General features: G+C 49.3%; 1 protein-coding gene across 1 annotated transcript in view; it reads right to left on the reverse strand.

Moving 5' to 3' along the window:
- The window catches only part of LOC149360629 (sphingomyelin phosphodiesterase-like), a 125092-nt gene that overhangs the window by 80256 nt on the left and 29655 nt on the right, over positions 1-15181 (reverse strand). The window lies entirely within an intron of this gene.

Here is a 15181-nt window from a genome sequence, read left to right on the forward strand (position 1 = left end):
TCCGAACCAACACGTGTCGCAGGGGAAACGGCTAACACACTCGACCTTATACTGACCACCAATCCAGACAGCCTAGAATTCATTACGTATCTCAGGGAAATCAGCGATCATAAAGTAATCCATGCCAGTTTTAACTTCTCACCTGTAATAAGACAAACTACTCAGAAAACTATTAGCCTCTACAATAAGGGAAACTATGACGCAATTAACACCGAACTAACTTTCTATCGACGTTTCAAACGGATCTTCATAGTAGAAGTGTAAACGACAACTGGGTGCTATTGAAACATAAGTTTTCTGAATTGATCAATAAATATATTCCGACACGAAGTTTACGAAAAAATAATCAAAAACCCTGGTTTACAAAAGCTCTTAAAAAGCTTGAAAATAAGAAAAAACGCGCATTTCGTACAGCTAAGCGTCAAGCAAGCCAGCAAGCTTGGGATAAATACTACGAAACCGAACACACGTACTTGGCGGCGATTAGAAGTGCGAAGCGTTCATTTTACGAAGTTGATCTGCCAAAAATGATAACCGATAACCCCAAGAAGTTCTGGAAATTGATAAACCCGAAGGAAGCACGTCTTCCAACCCTCACTAACAATTCTGGTGAAAGGATGACTGATATCGAATGTGCAAACGCGTTTAACACTGCGTTTTCTTCCGTTTTTACTAACGAATCCGAAGCACCGTGTTTTAGATTGCCTCTTATAATCACCACAGGCATGGACGCGATAACCTTCAACAGTAATGGAATTTCGTGCATAATCGACAAAATTAACAATTCCTCGGCCTCCGGCATAGATGAAATCAATTCAAAGGTCCTGAAAAACACTAAATCAGTCTGTTGCAGCATTTTTTGTTCATTGTTCTCGCAATCACTCTCCGAAGGTACCATTCCAGACGACTGGGAAGTGGGGAAGGTCGTTCCCGTCCACAAATCAGGTAGTACTGATTCACCACCTAATTATCGCCCCATTTCATTAACAAGTGTACCGTGCAAAATCATGGAACATGTCATTTACTCTCAAATCATGCAATTTTTGGATTCAAATAATTTCTTCCATCCATCACAGCATGGATTTCGCAAGGGGTTCTCCTGCGAAAGTCAACTAGCCATTTTTCTACATGATATTCACGCCAACCTTGATACTAACCTGCAAACTGACTCCATTTTCCTAGATTTCGCTAAGGCATTCGACAAAGTACCTCATCAACGCTTGCTTCTTAAACTCTCCCAGTTGAACCTACATCCGAACATAATTGCATGGATTAAAGCTTTCCTCAAGCATCGCTCTCAGTCCGTCGTCATTAATAACCAACTTTCCAACCCGCTTCCAGTAACCTCTGGCGTCCCACAGGGTTCTGTTCTCGGTCCTTCGTTATTCCTCATATACATTAATGATTTACCCCAGCATGTCTCTTGTCACATCCGCTTGTTCGCCGATGATTGCGTCATTTATCGCTCAGTGACTAACCATTCTGAACAAGAATCCCTTCAGGCAGACCTGCGCCATGTGCAAGACTGGTGCTCCCAGTGGATGATGATGCTCAACTCTAACAAATGCAAGTGCATGTCCTTTCACCGCCGTCGAAATCCTCTTGTTTTCAAATACACAGTCTGCAATTCCCCAGTTGACCTCGTCCAGTCATATAAATACTTAGGAGTCACCATTTCCAATGATTTATCTTGGCGTTTGCACGTGACTAACCTGATATCATCTGCTAATAAAACACTAGGTTTCTTAAAACGTCACCTACGGGAAGCCCCACAACACGTAAGACTACAAGCGTACATCTCATTCGTTAGAACTAAACTTGAATACGCATCACCCATCTGGAGCCCTCATCAAGAATATTTAACACACGCTATCGAAGCTGTTCAAAACAGGGCTATCCGATTCATTCACTCCTCATACTCGTACGACGTGAGCATATCATCCCTCAAATCTCAGTCAGGTCTAGCTAATCTTTCTAGTCGCCGTCGCATAGCCAGTCTTGTCCTGTTTCACAAGTTCTTTTATTCACCACTAAAACAAGAACCATACATTTGCGCACTTCCACAACGCAGGTCCCATCGCATCGGTCATTCTCTTCAAGTTTTGCGTCCACGTGGCCGTACCACTGTTCTTGCCAACTCATTTTTTTCTCGTGCAGCAGCTGACTGGAACGGCCTTCCCCATAATATTGCTGCCATAACATGTTCATCATCATTTTCAAGCACTGTTGATTCCTGCATTTTGTAAACCCCACCCCTTATGTAACACCCTGGAAAAGGGTCTTTAAGGAAAATAAAGTGAAGTGAAAGTGAAGTGAAGTGAACTAAGTGCGTAGTCTACGTACATACTCGGTTACGAATTTTCTTTACGGCGTACCGCCAGGAAGACATGATTGGGGAGACGAATCGCAAAACATTAGAGACATTCCCGAAAGCTTCTTCACGGAGGCAGATAACAATGACATTCAACGGCATTAAAGGGTCCTCAGTGTGATGAAAATTTCTCGTGGACCGCGACGACTTGGCCGACTCGCCACTACCTCCGGACGCCCGCGCAGCACTTCGCACTCTTCCTTCACAGCATGCCACAGCTGATCCGCTGTGCCACCGGAAAGTCGTCGTGAGGCAAACGTTTTGTTGAGCAATCCCCAGATATGATTGAAACAGCGCAAGGCCGAAGGCCAAAAAAGAGAGCAGAGGAAAGGAGGAAAAGGACAACACAGCGCTGAACTAGCAACTGACATTTATTTGGCACGCTGCGCGTATAAATACATTCAGGCACCAAAATAGAAAACCACGCATAGAGCAATTCATGCACCAGGATCCCTGCAAGCAAACACAAACTAAGAAGTGCGATTCAGGAAGCGAAGTTCTTTTTGTGATAAAGACACTGATGCAGCACTTACACATGTATCACCATACTTCTTGATATTCGAAGCCTCGATAATTTCCCGGCAAAGCTGGTCTTTGTTCCTAGCAACAACTCGGTAAAAATTAAACTGTGGGGTGCAATCACATTCACGTGCCTTTTCACATTCATCACATTCACGTGCCTTTGTGCCTTTTCCTCCTTTCCTCTGCTCTCTTTTTTGGCCTTCGGCCTTGCGCTGTTTCAATCATATCATGTACAACCAACTCGCCCATCAGCTCGTGCTTTCAATCCCCAGATGTTTTCGATCGCGTTGAGATCAGCCCCGTTAGGCGGCCATGGCACCTGAGGCATGGCGTAGCGCTCCAGAAGGGCGTTCACAGCGCGTACTTTGTGCACGTGGTTTTGGTCGTGCTGGAACAGGTAGCAGCCATCCTGGAACGGCCCGTATAGGATGTACGGTATCAGGTGCTCGGTGCAGGACTTCACAGTACCTCGTCCCGGTGAATGAGCCCTCGATCCGCATGAATGCGCCCGTCCCGAATGATGGTGACCCGACACTGACCGAGCAGCGGTCGCTGCTGAGCACTCTGTGGTTGTAGCAGGGGATGTACCCGAGAATATGAGAGCGAGAGATAAAGAGGAAGAGAGGAGGTAAGGATGTTAACCAGAAAGGTGCTCTGGCTGGCTACCCTTCACTGGAGACGAGAGGATTGAAAACGGAAAGGGAGCGAGCGAGGGACATAATCACAGCGGGTCCCTCAAGCCAGTCGCTCTCAGGAAGCTAAACGGTGCGTTGTAGGCCTTGAGGACTGTAAATTGCTGTGGCCATGACCCCAGGATCTTATGGTCTGATAAAGGGCGAAGATTGAGGCTGTCCACGGCACAACGCAGCGTACGTCTTTCGGTCGCCAAAGCAGGGTACTCACAGAGGTTATGTGCAATTGTTTCTTTGCAGGCACATCTTTCACAAGCAAGTCTGTCGGAGATCCCAACCTGGACCGTGTATTCCTTTGTGAATGCAACATCGAGTCAAAGGCGGCAAAGCAATATTTCTTTACGACGTTGTATATTATGGGGAAGATGAAGGCATAGTCCAGGATCCAATGCCCTTATGCGTCGGGTTCAAAACTGACCAGTGCTCTGCGCAGAAAATGATCTCCAGCGCCAACCTGTGTAACTCACGCGCTGCGTCAGCTCTTAAAATAGGAATACAGACTTGAAGTCCGTCATTGTGGGCTGATCGGGCAGCTTTGTACGCATGGTTGTTCCCTCTGATATAGCAGTGTCCTGATCGCCATTAAAAATGGTGTCGGGCCTCTTGACCAAGGCGGGCCCTGGCAATGATAACCTTCTGCAACAAGCTAGCGTAGCGTCAGGTTCTTCCATGGGGAATAGGAGAACCATCCCTGAATACCGAGAGGGTGGAACATCGCTGGTATTAAGCGTTGCGGGTGCATTCGGTAGGCCTGTTATCCTAGCGCAGAAATCTTCGACTACCTCGACCTCGACGTGCGAAGGCCACGAACGATATTCCAAACGCGTAAAAAAGGCTTCCGTGGATCGAGCGCTTTGCAAAATGATCAACGTTCTACCTGCAGGGCTTGAATTCGGCTCTGAATTTTTCCTGTATGCGTCTTGCATCCATGTGGTCGAGGTGCGACTTTATCCGTCGGTGTCGACGTTATACCCTCCGTCGTAATGTTCGCAGTCGCTGTAATTAGAGATGTAAATCGGCGTACTTTGCGACAGGGTTAACGAAGCAAGTTGCATTGTCCATGGCTTCCTTAATTTTTCCTTCAAGACCTGTGGTGAAGGCTTCTCTGCAAGCATCCTTCATAACTTCTTTAAAAAGGTGTCCAATCGATGCGCCGCATGCGTGTGGCAGAGGGGTGTGTGGAATCTCTGGTAATGATAAGGTAGTTTCAGATATGGTCCCTGCCATGGGTTTCTGCATCCGAAAACCACTACCGGTAAGGCACGGCGAAACGAAAGTCGTCTAGAGAGCGGCTGTAGGTCACTCCTCGAATATAAGTCGGAGTTCCGTCATTTAGGCACGGAAGACCACGGTCAGAGGCCAAGGACACCAGCTTTCTTTACCTAAGGTTGATCCTCGAGCCTCCCTAGAGGTGTGGGGAGCATTATAGTCTCCTGTAATTATCCGGGACCGTGTTCGACTGCCCTCAAATCACTAAGTCTTTTGGCATCGAAATGCTTTGATGGCGCCATATAGGAAGACAGAAGCGCAACCGTGAGGGCGCTGCTCTTCACTGTCAATCAAACATATTGATTGTCGTTGCTGGGGGGGGGGGGGGTACCGAATGCAGCACATACGTGAGTGCATGTAGGATGTAGACGATGACATTGCCGGCTGTGTTGCGCGTGATGCAAATGCCTCGTAACCGTACGTTAGAAAGATCGTTGGTGCTTTCGGTTCACAAAAGACAAGGATGGGAAAGTAATTTTCGTAGACGTAGCGCCGAAGATCTGAAATCCGGGAGTGGAGTCCGCGGGCCTTCCTCTCAAAAGTAATAACTTCGTGACTTTCTCTTGAAAAGGGAATTCCCGGGAAGTCATGGTGCCTTCTACTGTAGAGCTGCAAGAATTGGGGCTGGTAGGGCAATATGTGCTGCTGGCGCACGCAGCTAGGCAGCAGAGCGCGCTGGGCATTCATTATGGATTTCAGCAACGCAATCAATTGTAGTTCTTGGCCATGGCTCAGATCTTGGCTTTTCTCTGGAATGGCAGTAGGTGCAGGACAGTTGGATCGCGGCACCATTCCTGACCCAGTGGACGAGCAAGTTTTCGGTAGCGATGGCCAGGGAACGTCTGAGGCAGCACATGCGGCTTCACCAACATTTGGGCTTTCTTTATTTAGTACGGCAGGTGGAGGAGGAAGACAAGATTCAGGCGTGCTGGAGGCCTCCCTGTCAAAAGTAGGTACTTTCTTAGAGGACCTTTGGCGACACGAAGACGTCGTCGCACCATGGCAGCGTCCCCTCTGTGCGCAGAATGATCTCCAAAAATTTACTTCAGCACTGCGCGTTCCTTTTTAGGCGGGGACAGTCTTCTGAGGAGGAATCGTGAGGGGCGCGTCAGTTGGCGCACTTCAGGGCAGACGCGCGGCAAATGTCGCCGCTATCTGACACGGAGCATTTAGGGCACGCAATAGTGTTAGTGCAGGAGCCACTCGCGTGCCCGATCTTCATATACTTCTGGCATATGAGAGAGAGCAAGCATTAATATACTTCGGGTCTAAAAGCACGGAGCTAGTTCACTGCGCTGTAGAAAGAAAGTAAAAATAACGGCTAAAACCACACATAATTGACCATTAAACGGCCACTGATATGCAATACGCGTAAATGAGACAATTTGTATTCAATACTGCGTGCACCTGCGTAAAGTGAAGCGGTAAGAGGAGAAATGAGACTGCACTGCATTCTCAAGACTAGGCCACATTGTAAACCATTCTTGGATTTTAGCCCTTACGAGTTAATTGAACTTTACCCGCGATTTCCGTTAGCTGAAAGGATTTTAGGTCATACCTGCTGTTGAACGGACGCCACACACGCTGCTGTTGGTCCCAGCGCCTAGAGAAAGTGGAGTCCTCCGTGAAAGTCACTTCCCGCCACTCTGCCTACCACTGCTCGAAAGCTAGGGCGAAGTTCAGTCTCTTTTCCCTCTGCTTTATTGTCAGGTGCGACTTCTGAGCGGCTACGCAGTTCATGAGACCCGCCTCTCGCAATCTGCTCCTCTTCTACTCAGCAATCGCCCACTTCCAGGGTTGTAAGCCTTGGTCGCCCACTGCGCTGAGCATCAGCAATCCTTTCATCTTCATCCCTAGAGGCTTTAAAAAAGCGGCTCACTGATGCTCTCACGCTGAGTGACGTTTCCAATACAAAGCCGGGCGATACGCGTTCTCTCCTCTGCCGGAACTCGAGGTATCATTCTTGCGAAGTAACGAAGTCCTTGCAACCATTCTCGTTTTTAGAGATTTCTCAGACTGCCAGTGTCCAACGGGCAACCCGGGCTCAAATTTTCCACTTCACTCTTTAGAACGGTGCAGACTAAGCGCTTTGCGGTGCGCTCTGCTATATAGTAAAGCGAGATTTTGGGCAAGTTGGTTACTTTGCTTCCACATAACTGCAGCGTAAAAAATGACGAGCACAAAGGAAGGAAACACCTACAACACGGCAAAAGCGTTTGACCGTGTCGTAGGTGTTTCCTTCCTTTGTGCTCGTCAGTTTTTACTCTGCTGTATAGATATGGGCATGCCCTGCCATTGGACATACCGTGTTTCGTACATCTGGTCCTCCGCCCTCTGAACATGCCCGCGATGCCATTGCCCGTTCCGACCACGCCCAACTCGCACGCTCATGTCTGCAAGCGTCTCAAGACTTTCAGCAAGAGCACTACAACAGTGGCCACCTCGTCGCCTCCTTTTCATCTGGGTCCCTTGTGCTACTCTGGGCACCCTGTCGCCGTGTTGCACAGCATGCCGTCTTGCACAACCCGATATCGTCTGCGCAAGCCCTATCACCTGCCGTGCTCTGGCAGCCTGTAATCAGCACCGTGACGGTACTTCTGAACCGGGGGCTGTGCTACGAATCAAGCGAACGGCGACGACGCGAACGAAGTTGTGTGTGCTTGGCGCGTGCTCACTAGCTTGATTCATCGCGGCGGCCTGTGTATAGTTTTCCTTATGCTTGTGCCTTGTGTTGTTTGTTTCTACGTGATTCGACAGCCTTCTGCCCTTTAACAATATTAGTGGGGGTTGAATGTTCAATTTTGTGTAATCTTAGCCTCCGTCTGCTGCCTACAATGTATGTGCTAAGGCAATCGCTAATAGGGTCAGGACAACCTTACACACCAATCAACCAAATGATCAGGCAGGCTTTCGTAAAGGATACTCGATAATAGACCGTATTCACGCTATCAATCAGGTGATAGAGAAATGCGCAGAATATAACCAGCCTCTCTATATAGCGTTCATTGATTACGAGAAAGCATTTGACTCAGTAGAAACGTCAGTGGTCATGCAGGCATTGCGGAATCAGGGTGTAGAAGAGTGTTATGTGAAAATATTAGAAAATATTTATACCGATTGCACAGCCTCCATAATTCTCCATAAAGTCAGCAATAAAATTCCATTAAAGAATGGGGTCAGGCAGGGAGACACGATCTCGCCTAGGCTATTCACCACCTGTTTACAGGAGGTATAACGAGGCCTAAAATAGAAACAGCTGGGGATATGAGTTAATGGAGAATACCTTAGTAATCTGCGATTCGCTGATGACATTTTCTTGCTAAGTCATTAAGGACATGAACTGCAAAGCATGGTCAATGAGTTAGACAGGCAGAGCAGAACAGTGGGGCTAAAAATTTACATGCAGAAAACCAAAGTAATGTCCAACAGCCTAGCAAGAGAACAGCAGTTCGCAATTGGTGGCGAGGTACAGGAAGTAGTCAGAAAATATGTCTACTTAGGGCAGGTAGTGACCGCAGATTCGGATCATGACAGGGAAATAACTAGAGAAATATGAATGGGGTGGAGCGCATATGGCAGGTTCTCTTAGATCATGAATGACAGTCTACCAATATCTCTCAGGAGAAAAGTGTACAACTCCTGTATCTTACCGGTACTCACCTATGGGGCAGAAACGTGGAGGATAACAAAGAGGGTTCAGCTTAAGCTAAGGACAAAGCAGCGAGCTACGGAAAGAAAAATGATGGGTGTAACGTTAAGAGATCGGAAGCGGGAGGAGTGGGCGAGAGAACAAACGCGGGTTAATGACATCCTAGTCAAAATCAAGAGGAAGAAATGGGCTTGGGCTGGGCATGCAATGCAAAGGCAAGATAACCGCTGGTCCTTAAAGGTAACAGTGTGGATTCCAAGAGAAGGCAAGCGTAGCAGGGGGCAGCGGAAAGTTAGGTGGGCTGATGAGATTACGAATTTTGCGGGGATACGGTGGCCGCAACTGGCGAAGGACTGGGTTAATTGGAGAGACATGGGAGAGGCCTTTGCTCTGCAGTGGGCGTAGTCAGACTGATGATGATGGTGATGAACCTCCGTCTTTGTTTTAAATCTGCAGCGGAGTAAGGAACCTCCACGCTTTTGGACGCGGCATATGTTAATGCGTGGTTAGGAGACATTAATCTGTCCCTTAATGTCAATAAATGTGCTTTATTGGTTTTTCCGCTCTCTCGTCCGGTTAATATCTCTATTGTTTACCGGAACCATGTAATTCCTCAAGTACAAAGTGTCAAATACCTCGGAGTAACTTATGATCCTTCTCTTTCCTCGGGGGCCCATATCGAGCAGATCACTGCGAAAGGAGTCCGAGCAGTCGGTATGCTGCGTAGGCTGAGCAGTATTCGTTCTGGCATGAGAAGACACTCACTTCTTATGATTTATAGAATGTACGTCCGTCCAGTCTTAGAGTTCGGCTGTGTTTTATTCTCTGGTGCGCCAGCGTATAAACTTCGCCCCTTGATTCTCTTGGAGCGGGAGGCGTTGCGCCTTTGTTTGGGTCTTCCAAAATTTGTGGCGAATTCCGTTTTGTACCTGGAAGCGCGTATTCCATCATTGACTTCTAGATTTCGGCTCTTAACAGTGAAAACGTTCGTAAGAATGTGCGATTCTTCGCTTCATGCCTCCAATTTGATCTTCCTTCGTCAGCCTCGGCCATTTTTCAACGAATCCTGGTCTCGTTTCCGTACCCCTCAGATATGTTTTGTGCAGTCCCTCCTTGTCCCCTTAAACGTACGCATTTCGGACATCCGTCCGGTATGCGCCAGTTCTTCATCTTCAGATTGTCTTCGATGACATCTTTCCAAAACATGCAAAGTTAATGCCTTTCCATTTGCTCAGCGGTTTATTGCAGGATTACCTGCTGTGCTTTAAATCTCATGCGCTCATAGCGACAGACGCCTCACAGTGTGAAGAAAAGGCCGGTGTTGGCATTTTCTCCATCTCCCTTGACTGGTCATTCTCACTCCGCCTTCCGGATTACACCCCTATTTATTTGGCCGAATTTCTAGCAGTGGTCTTAGCGTTGCGCAAATTAAACAGCTCCTTGTCATCTGTCATAATTATGACAGATTCATTATCGTTGTGTTCCTCTCTCACCACATCTACAACATCTCAGGCTCTTCGGTTACTCAAATGCTTGGTTCCACCCCACGTGTGTTCATTACGGTTGGTCTGGGTGCCTGGGCACAGAGGAATCCATTTGAATGAGGTTGCCGATACCCTGGCGAAGGCATCTCTTCAAGGCCCAGTCGTATCTGTGCTTCCACCCAGCGCATATATTACGGCGGCCAGGTTTCGCAGGTATCTGCTCTTGAAAGAATTCGCAGCATCACCTCTGACCTCCTCTCCCGAATTCCGGTATCTCCTTTACCCGTGGTGCAGTAAAGGATGGCGATCACGCAAGCTTGAGGCTTCCTTCACGCGTCTACGTTGTCGCGTGCCTCACTTAAACTTCTACCTTTATAGATCTGGTATGGCGGTCTCCCCATTGTGCCCGTTCTGCGGAGAACCCGAAACGATAGATCATTTCTTGTTGACCTGCCGCCGTTTCTCCTCTTTACGGAGCCGCCTGCTGGAGCTTCCGTTACGACAGCTTGGTCTAAGTCTGTCAGCCGGGGTTGCTCTGTCTCTTGGGGCTTCCTCCCTTGGGCACAGCAGCTGGAATGTGCTCTCCGCCATGCAAAACTTCCTTACAGACACTAAACGGCTGCCGTCTTAAACTCTGCTCTTTCTCATGATCAATATTCCTCTGGAACGAAAGCTTTCTGAAACGTGGAATATTTAGCCCCGTTCTCTATTTCAGTCACCGATCTCACAGCATTTGTTTAGCCTGTTTCAATTACACATCTGAGATCCTTTCATTTATTTCCTAATTGCTATTATTATCATATTTAGTTTATTTTTCATAACCACTATTTTCTTGTTTAACATTTTGTACACCTATCCGTTGCCGCCTGTGTCTTGGCCAATCCCCCGCAGTGGGTACGCGCCATTATCTAGAGGACAACAACAACAACAGCCAGTGGCCATTAAATCATCTCTTGTTCATGGTTCATCACGCCTCAATCATCGGCTGGCCGCCACGTTACATTTGGTGTGAGGTGCTGGGGTCCTTTCATCGCCATCCTGGTCCCGGAGCTTCGGTGTCCTGCGCCTACCATGGACGTCGGCCGTGAGTGCCTGGTCCGCGCCGCCCGGCCGTGCCCCAGCCCGCCCGACCTGAACCGACCTCGCCGCTCGCCCCAGCCCCGTCCCCCGCCCGGACCACAAGACACGACGACCCAGGACCCGACCGACCCGAGACCCGACCTACCCGAGATCCGACCGACCCAGGACCCACACGTGAAGACACCGCCCCCCTGCCCCTGCCGTCCGGTGCGTCCAAGGACCTCGGCCATCAGCTCCTGGCACCCTCCGGCCCGGATGCTTCGTGGACCGGTACTCATCCTTCGATCATCTCATCCACTGTGGCGGCCAGCACCTCACCACTTCCTCCTTTCCGTCCCACCATCTTCCGAAGCTCATCACCATTTTGCGCGTCTCCGTCACCGATCGGGACGATCGCTCGGTGGCCCCGGGAAGTGTGACGAAGACGACGAAGCTGGCAGTGGCGCGGGACGGAGCGCTCAGGCTAGGCCAGCGGCCATTAAATTATCTCTTGTTCATGATTCATCACGCCTCAATCTTCGGCTGGCCGCCACGTTACAATATATTGCCGGCCACACCCACAGCGCACTCAGGAGAGTCCGCTTCTCGGTCATTAGAGAGTTTTAGAATAGCGTCGCGGCGAATAGGGTGACCCTATCCACATGCGCTTAGCGTTAGGGGAATGGGTTCGCTTTTTCTGTCTATAGAATAGGGTCGCGGATGGTCGATTTGCGTTGCTTGAAGGCAGCGCCATAACGGTGGGAAAGGGAAGCTTTCAGAACAAATAAGTTAATATGTATGCTGTATTTTTGCACTGTGTAAACAAAACGACATGCAAACTGCTGCAGTTACCAATTTCCAGTTAGAAAATGCGAAAAATGATGCAAATATTTTTTTATAATGCGGACATGTTCAATCCGAGCCAAGACTATCCACACAAGAAGACCAAAATTGCAAACCTGTTTGTGGAGATAAGAGCTGCATTCGATTCAGCTGTGGTTCTCTGCACCGCCGGAACCGGTTCACGGTGCGCTGCACCAAAGCGCTCGATTCACAGCGTCCCCTGCACCACCGTCCGCGATTGATTTTGGTGCAGTCGTGGTGCCGCTTCGGTGCAAAGAACCGCGGCACCGTCAGAGACGGAGGTGCAGGATAGTGGTGCACGTGTTTGAAGGCGTAAGCAGACGACGCGCGCAGCCGACGTTTTGTTTGTTAACATCAATGGCCAACTAAAGGAAGTTTTTCCGTTTCTCGCGACAGCCTGAACAGCCTCTTGAATTCGAAGCTGAAATACCTAGCTACTACGCTTTCGTAGTAGTTGGGGATTCTGTTGCGGTCTGTCCGAACTGTGCTGCTGCAAAAGAAAGCACCACGTCGGCTTCCTCATCTTCGCTGTCTGACGACTCAGAAAATTCCATAAAAGTGGATTCGGCGATGTCGTAGTCCATGACTCCACGAGGCACGAAAAACAGACGCGACGCACCGCAACACAACACGGACGAGAACCGGATAGCAGACGACAAGGCCTGTGCGTGCACGCGCTCGATTGAAAATCTCCGCACCAGTGATTTGTGACGCTGCTGACGCGCTGCACCTGCACCAAGAAACTGGAATTGCACCGCGCCGGCACCAACGGAACTTTTTCAGAATTAGTGCAGAGAACCAGTTCTGAATCGAACAGACCTAAGTAGTTCGAACCTCCCGCGCTTTCTGACGTCAGTCGACGCGAACTCGCTAAGCCTAGCAGCTCTGTAAACACGGAAGCAATCTGAAAATTTCGCGTGTTTTATCGTTAAAATTTTGTTGTTCACGCAACTTCAGCCAAAGGGAAAGCCTCGTGCGCCTTTAGTTTGCCGTGAGCGTGAGCCGCAGAGTAGCGACAACGACGAATCGGTGATGAAGCGAGAGGCCCCGCTTCGATGAGCGCCGCCATGTTGACCCAACGTAAAGCTGCTTTGGGGCGCACGCTATTTCGCCGATTTAGCGTTAGCGTCGCCCACTCACCCAAACAACCAAGGGGTTCTAGCGTTCTGCGCATGCGCAGTAGCATCCCGCTATTCCCCTCTGACCCAAAGCGATAGGGTGACCCTATACTAAATCTCTCTAATATTGTCTCGGGCGCTGTAAGTGACCGCAATTCATTTATGGTGATGGCCGACTGGTCCCACTGGTCGACGGCGAGAACAAACTCTGCGTCGCCTTCCGGTGCAGTCTCGGTTTCCTGCAAGGTTTGAGGTAAACGGCTTAGGACGTCCGCGTTGACCATCATTTTACCGGACTTGCAAAGCAGCTTGTATTTGTAGGCTCCCAGTAAGAGCGCCCATCTTTGTATTCTGGCGGCGGCCATGACTGGGGTCTGGCGATCCATTCGCAGAAGGCCAAGCAGAGGACGGTGATCCGTGACCAGGGTGAACTCCCTGCCAAGTAGGTAGTCACGGAAACGTGAAACACCGTAGACAAGAGCTAACGCTTCCCGTTCAATCTGTGAATACTTCGTTTCAGCCGAAGTCAAGGTCCGGGACCGAAATCCAATGGGCCTGTTTTCTCCATTTATGCGATGGAACAGTGCCGCTCCTACCCCGTGAGGAGAGGCGTCGCATTCCAAAAGTAGCTCGAGCTTCGGATTGAAATACGTTAACACAGGAGCTGCGCAAAGAGCCTTTTTCGCCAGCTCGAATGCAGCTTGCTCTTTTTCGCTCCACATCCACCTGGCTCCCTTCGTCAGCAGCTTGTACAAAGGAGCAAGTAATGTGGACAGATTAGGGAGAAACTTATTGTAGAACGTGATGAATCCAAGAAAAGCACGCAACTCTGTAACATTACGCGGAGAAGGGGCTAGTCTGATAGCATCGATGTTCTTCTCAATTGGATGCAACCCGTTTTTGTCAATGCGATGACCAAGATATGTTACTGCTTGCTCGGCGAAGCGACATTTATCAGAGCGCAGCTTAATACCATGTTCCCTGAAGCGCTGCAGCACTGCTTTCAAGTTGGCGTCATCCTGGCTCTTATCAGCTATCAGCACATCGTCAAGGTAGGCCTGCACGCTGGTTAACCCTTGGAGTACCGATTCAATTTTCCGCTGAAATATTGCTGGCGCCGACGAGATACCGAATGGCAGCCGGTTGTAGCAGTAGAGTCCTTTGTGAGTGTTAATGACGGTCAGTTTCCGCGAATCCTCGTCTAGCGCGACCTGGTTATAGGCATCCCGCAGATCTAGCACACTGAACCGTTCTCCTCCCGCTAAATTGGCAAACATATCGTCAATGACTGGCAGCGGGTATTGCTCAACCTCACACACTGGATTTAGTGTAGCTTTAAAGTCTCCGCAAATGCGCACCGAGCCGTCCTTTTTCAAGACGGGAACAATGGGCGTGGCCCATTCCGAATATGGCACTGGAGATATTATCCCCGCTTCCGCGAGCCTATCCAACTCCTGCGACACTTTCTCTTTGTACGCAAAAGGAACCTTCCTTGCCTTGAAAAACTTCGGAGTCGATCCGCTCTTGAGATGAATCCGGGCTGGCGGGCCTTTCAGGAGTCCCGTGGTCTCGGTGAAAAGATCGGCGTAACTGGTCAGTAGTGCCAAAGCCGGTAGCGGGGCAGCTGGCGGAATTGTGCTGGTCTTGTTGGGTTGCGCCTTGACGTGAAGGACAGCCGTTCCCGTGTCATCCAGTTTCTGCAATAGATCCCGGCCACAAAGACTGGGGCCTTTGCAGTTTAACACCACCAGGTTGCATTCAACGGTCGCTGCTTGATAAGACACGTCCATGCTCATTACCCCAAGTACGGGTAGCTTCCCGAGATAGCACGACAACTTTATCGGCGATTTCGCAAGCGGAGGCCATTCCTTACGATGCTTGTCATAGATAGCTTTTGAAATGACGCAGACTGGGGATCCGGTATCAATGTCCATTTTTAGGTCAACGCCGTTCCACGTGAATGTTTTCTGAATGGGCGGTAGCAGTGTCTGCTTCGTGCGGAGAGACCAAATCTGCGATGTACTACTATCACTGTCCTCAGATTCCTGCTGCGTTTGCGCTTCCATGGTACCGGTTCTGTTAACAATGTCCGATGAAGAGCACATCCTCGCTAGATGACCGTACTGTCTGCATTTGAAACATTGCCGTCTGTT

Source organism: Amblyomma mixtum, chromosome 2 (genome assembly GCF_055824585.1).
Source record: "Amblyomma mixtum isolate Tamu chromosome 2, ASM5582458v1, whole genome shotgun sequence".
NCBI classification, from domain to species: Eukaryota; Metazoa; Arthropoda; class Arachnida; order Ixodida; family Ixodidae; genus Amblyomma; species Amblyomma mixtum.